This window comes from Mustela erminea, chromosome 6 (genome assembly GCF_009829155.1).
Source record: "Mustela erminea isolate mMusErm1 chromosome 6, mMusErm1.Pri, whole genome shotgun sequence".
NCBI lineage: Eukaryota > Metazoa > Chordata > Mammalia > Carnivora > Mustelidae > Mustela > Mustela erminea.
The window spans coordinates 82,390,229-82,402,453 of NC_045619.1; the positions used below are offsets into that span (position 1 = coordinate 82,390,229).

The 12,225-nt window shown below is 37.3% G+C and overlaps 1 long non-coding RNA gene across 1 annotated transcript in view; it reads left to right on the plus strand.

Moving 5' to 3' along the window:
* The first annotated feature begins 11,144 nt into the window (after nt 1–11,144).
* Nucleotides 11,145–12,225, plus strand: part of LOC116593670 — a 28,150-nt gene continuing 27,069 nt past the window's right edge. Inside the window, exon 1 of the long non-coding RNA XR_004286926.1 lies at nt 11,145–11,285. This is a non-coding gene — a long non-coding RNA (uncharacterized LOC116593670). The remainder of the gene's footprint in view (nt 11,286–12,225) is intronic.

Consider the following 12,225-nt stretch of genomic DNA (forward strand, 5'->3'; position numbering starts at 1 on the left):
AAAATATGAAGACTTGTGTGCCATAGCAATTAACAATTAACAAGTTACCCTAAATTGCTCTGAAGCTTACTGACATAGATGCATTTATATATATATTTTTAATTCTTTGAAAATTAAAAAAAATTCAGAAGGAAGAAGAAAACAACTAGTATGCTCAAAAATACCATGATTCAGTTTTGAATCATCATCTTAGTCTATCATCTTAATCAATTTCCCCCTTGTTTTTTATCTTCTTTTCTTCAGAGCAGGTGCTATGAAACACAGCTTGGGGGTAGTAGTAGTAAAGAATGTGGGATTTGTTGGCTTTTGATTTGGAGACTAGAGAATTCTAGTCTCCAATTCTGCACATGATTAACTTGAGTGTTCTGAGAGATGAGCTTTGACCTTTGGGTACTCGAAGAGAAAGTATATCATGGCTATTGTTCTAAAGGTGGGGAAACCATCCTACAAAAACTTTTGGTGATCTGGACTTGGGAGCATCTTTTCCTTCATGTTGGAGTGAGAGAGGTAGGAACTGGCCAAGAAGGTTTGTGCTCACGGGCCTTCTCTATTCTGGCTATCTGCCAGTGAGGTCCCGAAGTAGTTTTAAGTTTTTATATTGATTTCAGAATTCTCATATCTTGTATCATAGTCACATGAATGGCCCTGAGCCTCAGTAGCAGCACTGGGGGAAGATGAAGGTCACGGTGATCTGGGGAGGGGCTGCTAGGGTGATGGGCTAGAGTCCAAGACATAGATAAGCCATGTTCCCCAGAATGGTTACGGTATTAGAAAGCAACGCATATTTTTGCACATACCCTTTTATTCTGCCTCTCCTATTCTATCTCTGGGGGAGAGAGTTAAGGCAAGGTCTTTCGTGAAGACCTCTTTCTCCAAAGGAACATCTGAACATGCTGGTTCTCAGAATTTCATTTGAGGTAGGAAAGTAGGATACCTATTTAGGCCTGCTAAGATGGGTTTCCTTGATCTAACTGAAAGCTATTTCTTGGCATTTACGGCTTTTGATCAACTTTTAGTAGCATGGGGCTCATTGAGTATATGCTTTCTTAGTAGTGTTCAGGGAAGAGGGATGTTTGGGAGAACAGGATTTGGGTATTTGGATCTCTGGTTATTAGACTATCTCACCTGTATCAGTTTCCTCTTAACCCCTACCAATATTGTCAAAGTTTAGGACATTGCTCTGGACACTTCAAAGTTAATCAAATAGAGATAGTTTCTGTCTTAAAACATGTTGATAAGCAATGGTGGGAGGAATGTAATCATGTGATGGTAGTTTGGCCAGTACGGACCCCAAAGAAATAAGGTTTTTTTGTGGATGGCTTTATATAATCAGAATTCATTTGTTGCATAGCCCAAAATTCTTGCTCCTCCATTCCTGAAGGTTTGGCTAATGGAAATAGATACAAAGATTTCCAGTATAAGGGACATTTCAGATCAGAATTCTGCAGTGATTATGGAATGTGGTGAAGTGGAAAGAGAACAAGTCAAATCCAAGAAACCTGGGTTCTTCTCACCAATTCATTCTTTGGATTGGAACAAGAGACATTTTTGTGTCCCCATCTGCAAAGTGGAGTAATTGGCTCTGATTTCTATGTTGCTTTCCCCCTTCCAGTGCTCTGTGCTTGATGTGTCCCTGTTTGAAGGGGAGCCCATCTTAGACTGAAATACCCTTGCTGGAGAGAAGATTGGATTTCAGAAATGGAACATTTTTATTGCTCCTAATATTCCCTTGTCCCTCCTTCTTTCTCCCTTTTGGTGAAATGTGGATAGCATAGTAAGGAAACTATGATTCAAGAGATTAATGCCCTTAGCTTCGTGGAAATCATTTCTCTTTTTCTTCCCCTGGTCAGTTAAAGGTCAGTGTCACGAGCTTGTTTACCTCACTCCCCCTTTCCATTCCTCATCCTCTCCCTTAATTAATGTTTCAGTGATAGCCTAGTTCATTGTCAAAAAAATCCCAGAAATGGTGGGATGTTAGCTGTGATACCCTACATGAGGGACAATGACAGCTCCAAGGGTCTATTACGAGGGTTGGCCCACCGTGATGGACAGAATGTGTTCCTGGAATGAAGCCCAGTGCAACATGGACAAAAAAATGTTAAGTGTAAGTTCCATTTGAGGTATAGGAGTTCTTCCAGAAATAAGTGTGTGTGGCCGGCTTTAACTAGGTGTGTGTTTCTGAGGTTTGCGGGAGAACCTAGGTGGGAATGCTGGACACTTAAAAAGCCAGAGCCCATATATCCTGACTCCTTCTCTCATTCTGTGAGTAAAAATAGCCTTAAGACCTGGCAATAATCTCAGTCCTAATTTGTTTCTTCTCTCTTCCTATGAGCTATTGTTCATTCTGCAGAATTTTTAAAAAGTCTCTTGTAAGCAGGGCACTTTGTGAAGTTTTATTTAAAAAAAAACAAAAAACAAACAAACAAAAAACCCTAACACATAGGCAAACTTTATGGGAATCTGTCTCCACATCTTAATCTGGCCCAGATTATCCTCACTCTTGCACATCAGCCTAGATCGCCCTCCACTTTATGTTAGTAGAAGAAAACTCCTGTGTATTTTCTGGAAACGCAGCATGGAAGGATTGTTAAAACTCCAATTTTGGTAAAGCTGGATCTTCTTCTTCTTCTTCTTTTTTTTTTTTTTTTTCATTTCATTTTATTTTTTTTCAGTGTTCCAAAATTCATTGTTTATGCACCACACCCAATGCTCCATGCAATACGTGTCCTCCATAATACCCACAACCAGGTTCACCCAACCCCACCTCCCCACCTCCCCTCCAAAAACCTCAGTTTGTTTCTCAGAGTCCACATTCTCTCATGGTTTGTCTCCCCCTCAAATTTCCCCTAACTTACTACTCGTCTCCATCTCCCAGTATCCTCTGTGTTATTCCTTAAGCTCCACAAGTAAGTGAAACCATATGATAATTGACTCTCTCTGCTTGACTTATTTCACTCAGCCTAATCTCTTCCAGTCCATTCCATGTTGATACAAAAGCTGGGTATTCATCCCTTCTGATGGAGGCATAATACTCCATTATATGTATGGACCATATCTTCTTTATCCATTCATCTTTTGAAGGACATCTTGGCTCTTTCCACAGATTGGCGATTGTGGCCATTGCTGCTATGAACATTGGGGTACAGATGGCCCTTCTTTTTCCTGCATCTGTATCTTTGGGATAAATACCCAGTAGTGCAATTGCAGGTTCATAGGGTAGCTCTATTTTTAATTTCTTTCTTTTTTTTTTTTTAAAGATTTTATTTATTTATTTGACAGAGAGAGATGACAAGCAGGCAGAGAGGCAGGCAGAGAAAGAGGAGGAAGCAGGCTCCCTGCTGAGCAGAGAGCCCGATGCGGGCCCTCGATCCCAGGACCCTGAGATCATGACCTGAGCCGAAGGCAGCGGCTTAAGCCACTGAGCCACCCAGGCGCCCTATTTTTAATTTCTTAAGGAATCTCCACACAGTTTTCCAAAGTGGCTGCACCAACTTGCCTTCCCACCAACAGTGTAAGAGGGTTCCCCTTTCTCTACATCCTCTCCAACACTTGTTGTTTACTGCCTTGTTGATTTTGGCCATTCTCACTGGTGTAAGGTGATATCTCAATGTAGTTTTGATTTGAATCTCCCTGATTGCTAATGATGATGAATATTTTTTCATGTGTCTGTTAGCCATTTGTAGGTCTTCTTTGGAGAAGTGTCTCTTTATGTCTTCTGCCCATTTTTTGACATGAATATCTGTTTTGTGTGTGTTGAGTTTAAGGAGTTTTTTATAGATCTTGGACATCAGCCCTTTGTCTGTAGTGCCATCAGGAACATGACAAGGATGTCCACTCTCACTGCTGTTGCTCAACATAGTACTAGAAGTACTAGCAACGGCAATCAGACAACAAAAAGAAATAAAATGTATTCAAGTTGACAAAGAAGAAGTCAAACTCTCTCTCTTCGCAGATGACATGATATTTTAAATGGAAAACACAAAAGACTCTACTACCAAACTACCAGAACTCATACAGCAATTCACTTATGTGGCAGTATACAAAATCAATGTACAGAAATCAATTGCTTTCTTATACACTAACAATGAAAATATAGAAAGGGAAATCAGAGAATAGATTCCACTTACTATAGCACCAAGAATCATAAGATACGTGGGAATAAACCTAACCAAAGAGGCAAAGGCTCTGCACTGGAGGAAATACAGAACACTCATGAAAGAAACTAAAGACACAAAAAGATTGAAGAGCATTCCATGTTCATGGATTGGAAGAATAAACATTGTTAAAAATGTCTATACTGCCTAGAGCAATCTATACTTTCAGTGCCATCCTGATCAAAATACCACCAGCATTTTTCAAAGAGCTGGAACAAACAATCCACAAATTTGTATGGAACCAAAAGAGACCCCAAATTACTAAGGAAATGTTGAAAAAGAAAAACAGAACTGGGGCACTGCATTGCCTGACTTCAAAGTTTACTACAAAGCTGTGATCACCAAGACAGCATGGTACTGGCACAAAAACAGACACATACTCCAGTGGAACAGAGTAGAGAGCCCAGATATGGACCCTCAGCTCTATGAGCAAATAATCTTCGACAAAGCAGGAAAAAAATATACAGTGGAAAAAAAGAAAGTCTCTACAATAAATGGTGTTGGGAAAAGTGGACAGCTATGTACAGAAGAATGAAACTCGGTCATTCTCTTACACCATACACAAAGATAAACTCAAAATGGAAAAAAGACCTCAGCGTGAGGCAGGAATCTATCAAAATCCTAGTCGAGAACATAGGCAGTAACTTCTTCAACATCAGCCACAGCAACTTCTTTCAAGATATGTCTCCAAAGGCAAAGGAAACAAAAACGAAAATGAACTTTTGGGACTTCATCAAAATCAAAATCTTCTGCACAGCAAAGGAGACAGTCAAAAAAACAAAGAGACAACCCACAGAATGGGAAGATGAGGATTTTCTGATATATTTCTCAATTACAAACAAGCTAACAAATCAGTACTCACAGACTTATTTTTCCCCCCTGAGGAGTGGGTGTTGAAAGGAGAAGGTTTTTTTTGTTTTGTTTTGTTTCATTTTTTTGTTGTTGTTTTATTTTTTCAGATCCATACAAAATAGACCGTCTCATCTCCATTAGAATTTAAATTCCATGGAGGAATCATTCATGCTTTCCTGTGTGTTGAGTGGGTTATCCATGGTCACATGATGACTCTAGTTTGAGGACTATCTTCCAAGTGGTGCTACCACTTCCATCTACAGTCACAAGCACTTCCGGAGCCTAAGGCTCAGAAATCTGGAATTTTGAGGGAACAGGGTGACCACAGCTGACAGCATATAAAAGTGAGAAAGCTCTTGAGATTCTCTAGAGGGCCAAATATTTACCATGTGCCTTGCTGAGTATGATGTTGGGCTTGTTGCAAAATAAACACCTCAAGGCCAGGCTTGCATCAACCTGAGAGAGTGGAACATTTCCTAGTGATTCAGTTCTTTTCAATAAGGATTTATTGAGCTACCCAGTGCTGTTTGCCATGGAAAATACAAAAGAAGTCCAACAGTTGAGGGTATGATCACAGCCCTTAAGCAAGGTTTGATCTGCTTAAGAAAACAAAATTTAACAATAAAAAAGTACACTACAGTGTTTCATTTATTTTGAAGGGCAGATACCTTCCAACTTCCTAATGTTTTTCACACCATGGTACACATAGGAAAAAATTATTTAAGTAGTGTATGGATAAATTTGGAAGTAATTGAGAGTTACCTATATGGGATTTATTTTAAAAAATTAAACATTTTTATATTGTGCCACTGTGGTAAGAAAAATGGAACACAAAATATTGAATATGTGGAAATCTTCCAAAAGCTTTTTTTCAGATAGTTTAAGGAGAAACTTGAAATTGTTTTCATAAACATAATTTTTACTTTTTTTTTACATTTTTGTTTGAAATGGCTACATACAATTCCTGAACAAGACATTCTAATAATGTTTGCTCCAAAGCCTGTAGAGCCACTATTAATGAGAAAACTGGTTCAGCACATATGTGATACAAAATTTAAAACAAATTTTAGTGTAATTGAAAAGCTGACAGTAGCTGAAATTACATTTAAAGACTGTAACAGCTTTTTCTTACCTTTCACTGACAAATGAAATTAATTTTCCAAGTTTTTCAAATAATGGTGAAGCATTAATTTGTAGAATTCACATGAAGTTTTCTTCATTGAGATGAAGTTCACATAACACATGATTAACCATTTTAAAGTGTACAGTTTGGTGGCATTAGTATATTCACAGTGTTGTGCAGCAACCATCTTCTTCTAGTTTCAAAACTTTTTCTTTACCCAAGAAGAACACCTTGTGCCCATTAAGTACTCACTCTCCATGTCCCTCTCCCTCCATCTCTAGGCATCTGCTAATCTATCTTCTGTCTGTATGGATTTGCCTATTTGGAATATCTCATAAAAGAAATTGAACAATATGTGACTTTGTATCTGGCTTCTTTCACTTAACAGAATGTTTTTGAAGTTCATCCAAGTCATAGCATGTATCACTATTTCCTTTTGTTTTGTGGCCAAATAATGCTGCATTGAACATATATACCACAGTTTGTTTATACAGTCATCCATCATTAGACATTGGGTTGTTTTCACCTTTGGGCTACTGTGAATGTTATTTTCTGTTTCTTTCTGAGTCAGTTTTGGTAATTTCTGTGTTTGTAGGAATTTGTCCATTTCATTTAGATTATCTAATTTGTTGGTGTATAATTTCATAGTGGTCTCTTATAGTTCCTTCCATTTCTATAGGGTTTGTAGTAATATCTTTACTTTCATTTCTGATTTTAGTTATTGGCATTTTTTTCTCTAGTTAGTCTAGCTTAAAATTTGTCAATTTTGTTGATATTATCAAAGAACTAACTTTTTTTTTTTTTAAAAGATTTATTTATTTATTTATTTGACAGCCAGAGATCACAAGTAGGCAGAGAGGCAGGCAGAGAGAGAGAGGAGGAAGCAGGTTCCCTGCCGAGCAGAGAGCCTGATGCAGGGCTCAATCCCAGGACCCTGGGATCATGACTCAAGCCAAAGGCAGAGGCTTTAACCCACTGAGCCACCCAGATGCCCCAAAGAACGAGCTTTTGATTTTGTTGATTACCTCTGTTGTTTTTCTATTCTCTGTTTTGTTTTTCTCTGTTATAATCTTTATTATTTATTTCCTTCTGCTAGCTTGGGGTTGAATTTGCTCTTATTTTCTAGTTTTTAAAGATATAATGTTAGAGTATTGATTTATGATCTTTCATCCTTTATAATATGGGCATTTACAACTATACATTTTCTTCTAATCATTGCATTAACTACATCAATATGTTTTAGTATTTTAAAAAATCCATCTAAAAGTATTTTACAATTTCTGTAGTGATTTCTTCCTTGGTCCATTGGATGTGTAAAAGTGTACTGTTTAATTCCATGTTTTTGTGAATTTTCCACTTTCCATTGGTTTTTGACTTCTAGCTTCATTCTGTTGTGGCTGGAGAGCATCCTTTCTATGATTTCAATCTTTTAAGTATGTGTTGGGAAAAAATATATTGAGAATTGATCTACAGCCTAATATGTAGTCTATCTTGGAGAACATTCCAAGTTCACTTAGAAGACTATGTATTTTGCTATTGTTGGATGGAGTGCTTTCTATATGCCTTTTAGGTCTAGATGGTTTATAGTGTCATTCAAGTCCTCTTCTTCCTTATTTACCTTAAATCTAGATTTTTAAGAAAGATTTTTATTTATTTATTTGAGAGTGAGAATGATAGAAAGAGAATATGAGAAGGGGGAGGGTCAGAGAGAGAAGAAGACTCCCTGCTGAGCAGGGAGCAAGATGTGGAATGTGATCCTAGGACTCCAGGATCGTGACCTGAGCCAAAGGCAGTCGCTTAACCAACTGAGCCACCCAGGCACCCTGGGTGTTTCAATAGTTATTGAAACTGGGGCACTGAAGTCTCCAACTGTTAATAAAACTGCTTATTTTTCCCTTCTACCTGTCAGTGTTCTTTTCATATATTTTAGGGCTCTTTTGTTTGGTACATATATATTTATAGTTGTTATATCTTCTTGAAGAGTTGATAATTTGCCAATACATAATACACTGTTTTGGGCTCTTATAGCAATTTTCTAAAAAAGCATTTTATTTATTTGTTTATCCAGGGAGGGGAAAGGCAGAGGGAGAGAAAGGGAGAGAAGCAGAGTCCACACTGAGTGCTGACCTTGTTATGGGACTCTGTCTCATGACTTTGAGACCACAACCCGAGTTGAAATCAAGTCAGACTCCCAGCGGACTGAGCCACTCAGGTGCCCCTCTTAAGCAATTTTTTACTTAAGATCTACTTTGCTTGGTATTGGTATAGCTACCACACTTTCTGTTGGTTCCTATTTGCATGGGATATCATTTTCCATTTTTTATTTGCAACTTATTTGTGTCTTTGGGTCTAAACTGAGCATATAGTTGGATTACTTTTTTAAAAAATCTATTCTTCCAATCTCTTTCAGTGGATCAACTTAACCCAATTACATTTAGTGTGATTACTAATAATAAAGGTCTTACATCTGTCATTTGATATTGTTCTATATATGTCATATCTTTTTTGTTCTCAGTTCCTCCAATATTACCTTCTTACATATTTGCATTTTTTTCTAGTGTACCATTTTGATAGTCTCTTCAATTTCTTCTATATATCTTTAGTATATGTGCTGCCAAAGCGAGCACTTCTTCTATATATCTTTAAAAAAGTTATTTACTTAGTGATTACTGTAGGGATTATAGTTAATATTCTAAATTTATAACAATATAGTTTGAATTGGTACCAACTTCACTTCAACAGAATATACTAATATTGCTCCTATCTTATTCTGTTCCCCCCTTATGTTGTTATTGTTACAAATTACATATTTATATATTATGTATACATTAACATGAAATTATAGTTATTTTTAATACACTCAGTTTTAAATTGTATAGGAAAACAAAACAAAACAAAAAAGGAGGTATAAACAAAAATATAAAAAACCTAGTTTTTATATTTGCCTATGTGGTTACCTTTATCACTGATATTAATTTCTATTTATGGTTTTAAGTTACTATCTAGAATACTTTTGTTTCAGCCTGAAGGATTTCCTCTAATATTTCTTATAAGGCAGGTTTGTAAGGTAACAACGAACTGCCTTAGCTTCTGTTTATTTGAAACTGTCTAAATTTTTGCCTTCATTTTTGAAGGAATTTTTTGCCAGATAGATAATTGGTTGACAGACTAAGTTAATAGTTTTGTTTTGGGGTGCCTGAGTGGCTCAGTGGTTAAGCCTCTGCCTTCGGCTCAGGTCATGATCTCAGGGTCCTGGGATCAAGCCCTGCGTCGGTCTCTTTGCTCAGCGGGGAGCCTGCTTCCCCCTCTGTCTGCCTGCCGCTCTGCCTTCTTGTGATCTCTGTCTGTCAAATAAATAAACAAAATCTTAAAAAAATAGTTTTATTTTGGTTTGGTTTGGTTTTTGTTTTTTCAAGTCAGCACTTTAAATATTTCCTCCTACTTCTTTCTGGTCTTTATGATTTCTGATGAGAAATCAGTGGTAAATCATATTGAAGATCTCTTATACATCACAAAGCTCTTCTCTCTTCCCACTCTTAAGAGTACCTCTTTGTCTTTGTCTTTTGAAAGTTTGATTATAATATGTGTCAGTGTAGATTTCTTTGAGCTCAACCTGCTTGGCGGTTTTTGAACTTCTTAGAACTGTAGATTCATGTTTTCCATAAAATTTCAGAAAACTTCTGCTATCATTTCTTTGATTAATCTATCTTCTCTTTTCTTCCTCTCTTCTCCACCTGAGATGTTTATAATCTGAACTTGGTGCTGTCCTAGAGTTCCCTTATTCTCTGTTTACTTTTCTTCATTATATTTTTCTTTTTGCTCCTCAGATTGGGTAATTTCACTTGCCCTATCTTTAGATTCTTCAATACTTTCTTCTGCTTGCTAAAACCTGCTGTTGAATCCTTCTAGTGAATTTTTTATTTCAACCATTGTAGTTTTTGGCACCAGAGTTTCTATTTGGTTCCTTTTATAATTACTCTTTATTGATAGTCTTTTTTTTTTACTCATATAGCATTCTTCAGATTTCCTGTAGTTCTTAGTCCCTGGTTTACTCAGTTCCTTGTTAATATTTAGGATGATTAATTTAGAATCTTTAAATTAAAAATTAAAATCTTGAAGTTCAATATCTAGGCTTCCTCAGGAATGGTTTCTGTCAATTCCTTTTTTCCCCCAATTAATGGGCCATATTTTTTGGTTTCTTTATATGCTTTGTAATTTTTTACTGAGCATTGGACACTTTGGATATTGTAATGTGGTAACTGTGGAAATCAGATTCTTTATCCCCCTCAAGGATTACTGTCATTATTTGTTGAGGGCTGCGGTTATCATTTATTTAAAGACTTTCCCAAACCCTTCCCCCCAACGAAATAAAATATTCCTTGTTATGTGTGGTCACTAGATTCTCTATTCTGTTATCTCTGCGGCCAGCCAGTGATCTGGCAGAGATTTCCTTAAATGCCTTGATTCAGTAAGAAAAGAAATAGAAAAGCTGCCTCTCTTTTTAAATCCTTTGACAGATTCCATCAGGGAAGCTGGCTTAATCCTGAAAAGATTGTAAAATAATGGCCACCCTCTGTGATTGTCCCTCAGCGATCCACCAGAGAGATCAAAATGCATAACTCACTGATGTTTGGAGGATAAAATCTTTATATCCCACCCTGGTACCTACAACCACAATTGGAAAGTAGGCTATTGTCCTCATTGCTGCCTGTTGCAAAGCTGTAGTAAGAGATAGAATTTGCTATGCAAAATGCTAATATTCATTGAAATTTACTAGCTTCTTTTTAAAAGTTTTTTCTTATTTTTAAATTTATTCTAAGAATTTTTCCAAGTTTTAATTTAAATTCCAGTTAGTTAACCTATAATATAATTAGCTTCTTTCTTAATTGTGTCCTTCCTTGGATGCTGTAACTGCTTAACTAGACCCCAGAGTTCCAAAATAGTTGATTCTGATGATTCTTGCCAATGGTTATTTTGGAGGAAGTACGGATTCCTGGAATTTCCTACTCTGACATTTTCTGCAGTGTCACTCTTCACATGATGTCTTTTAAATAAATCCTCTGCAACTGGGTTATATTATATTAAAAAGTTAAAATCAGCCTTGAGTGGACAAAGTATCCAAAATAGGTGAAGATATTTGTGTCTGCTGCTTAGAGGTAAGTCTTCTAGGACCTCCTGCCTTGACTAATTTCCCATCCCTGACTATACCACTGGCCCTACCTTGGACTACCCTTTGCAACTTTGGACTCTGGATCTCTCTTCTCTGATGGGTGATGGCTTTCCCAAGGCTTCCTGCTGACACTGATGACCTCACAGTTGAGGACCCTCCTCACTGTGCTCTTCATGCTGAGGGGAGCAGGAAATGCTAGAGACAACTCATCACACTGTCTTTTATGGAAACCAAAGAGCTTGTAGCTGCCCATAATCAGAAGTGGCAAGCCTGGAAGTGTCTGGTCACTCCAATCGCCTCAAACTCCCCAAGTTGCCCCAAATGGTGAAGAGATTGATTATGACCAATGTAATCCATTCTTAGGCCATAAGGAGCTTGGCATACCATTTGGGAAGCTCTGGGTGGACCATAATGTTAAAACTATTTGATTTTGTTTTTAAGCTAAACATGATATGAACAAAACCTATAATCTTACCTCATAATACTCATAAACCTGTATACTTGCTAAAGAGTAGATCTGGTATGCAGACCTGTATTGTCTGACTAAAAGCCTCATTAGTCTCCTCCTGGCTGTGCTGTCTGTCTTGGTGAGTGGAGAAGTGTTGAAGACCAGAAAGATCAAAGAGGGCTTCCTGGAGTATTGCACTTACTACTCACTATTGTGCTTACTCTGAGTAGGCTGAGTAGAATTTGGGAAAGCAGAGAGCAAGCAGGACAGGGTGCATTTTATGGAAAGAGAGCTGTAGACAGGTATTAGAATGGCACTTACAAATAAATTTGGGGAAGAGTAGTGACGAAGGTGCCTCATCATGTATGATTCTCTTTGATCTAAGTGGGACATTTTCAGCTAACAATGGTGTTTCATAACATCTTGTTCCTCACCAAATTGATGTATTTGTTCTTTAAAGTGTGGAGTTCGGAGGTGG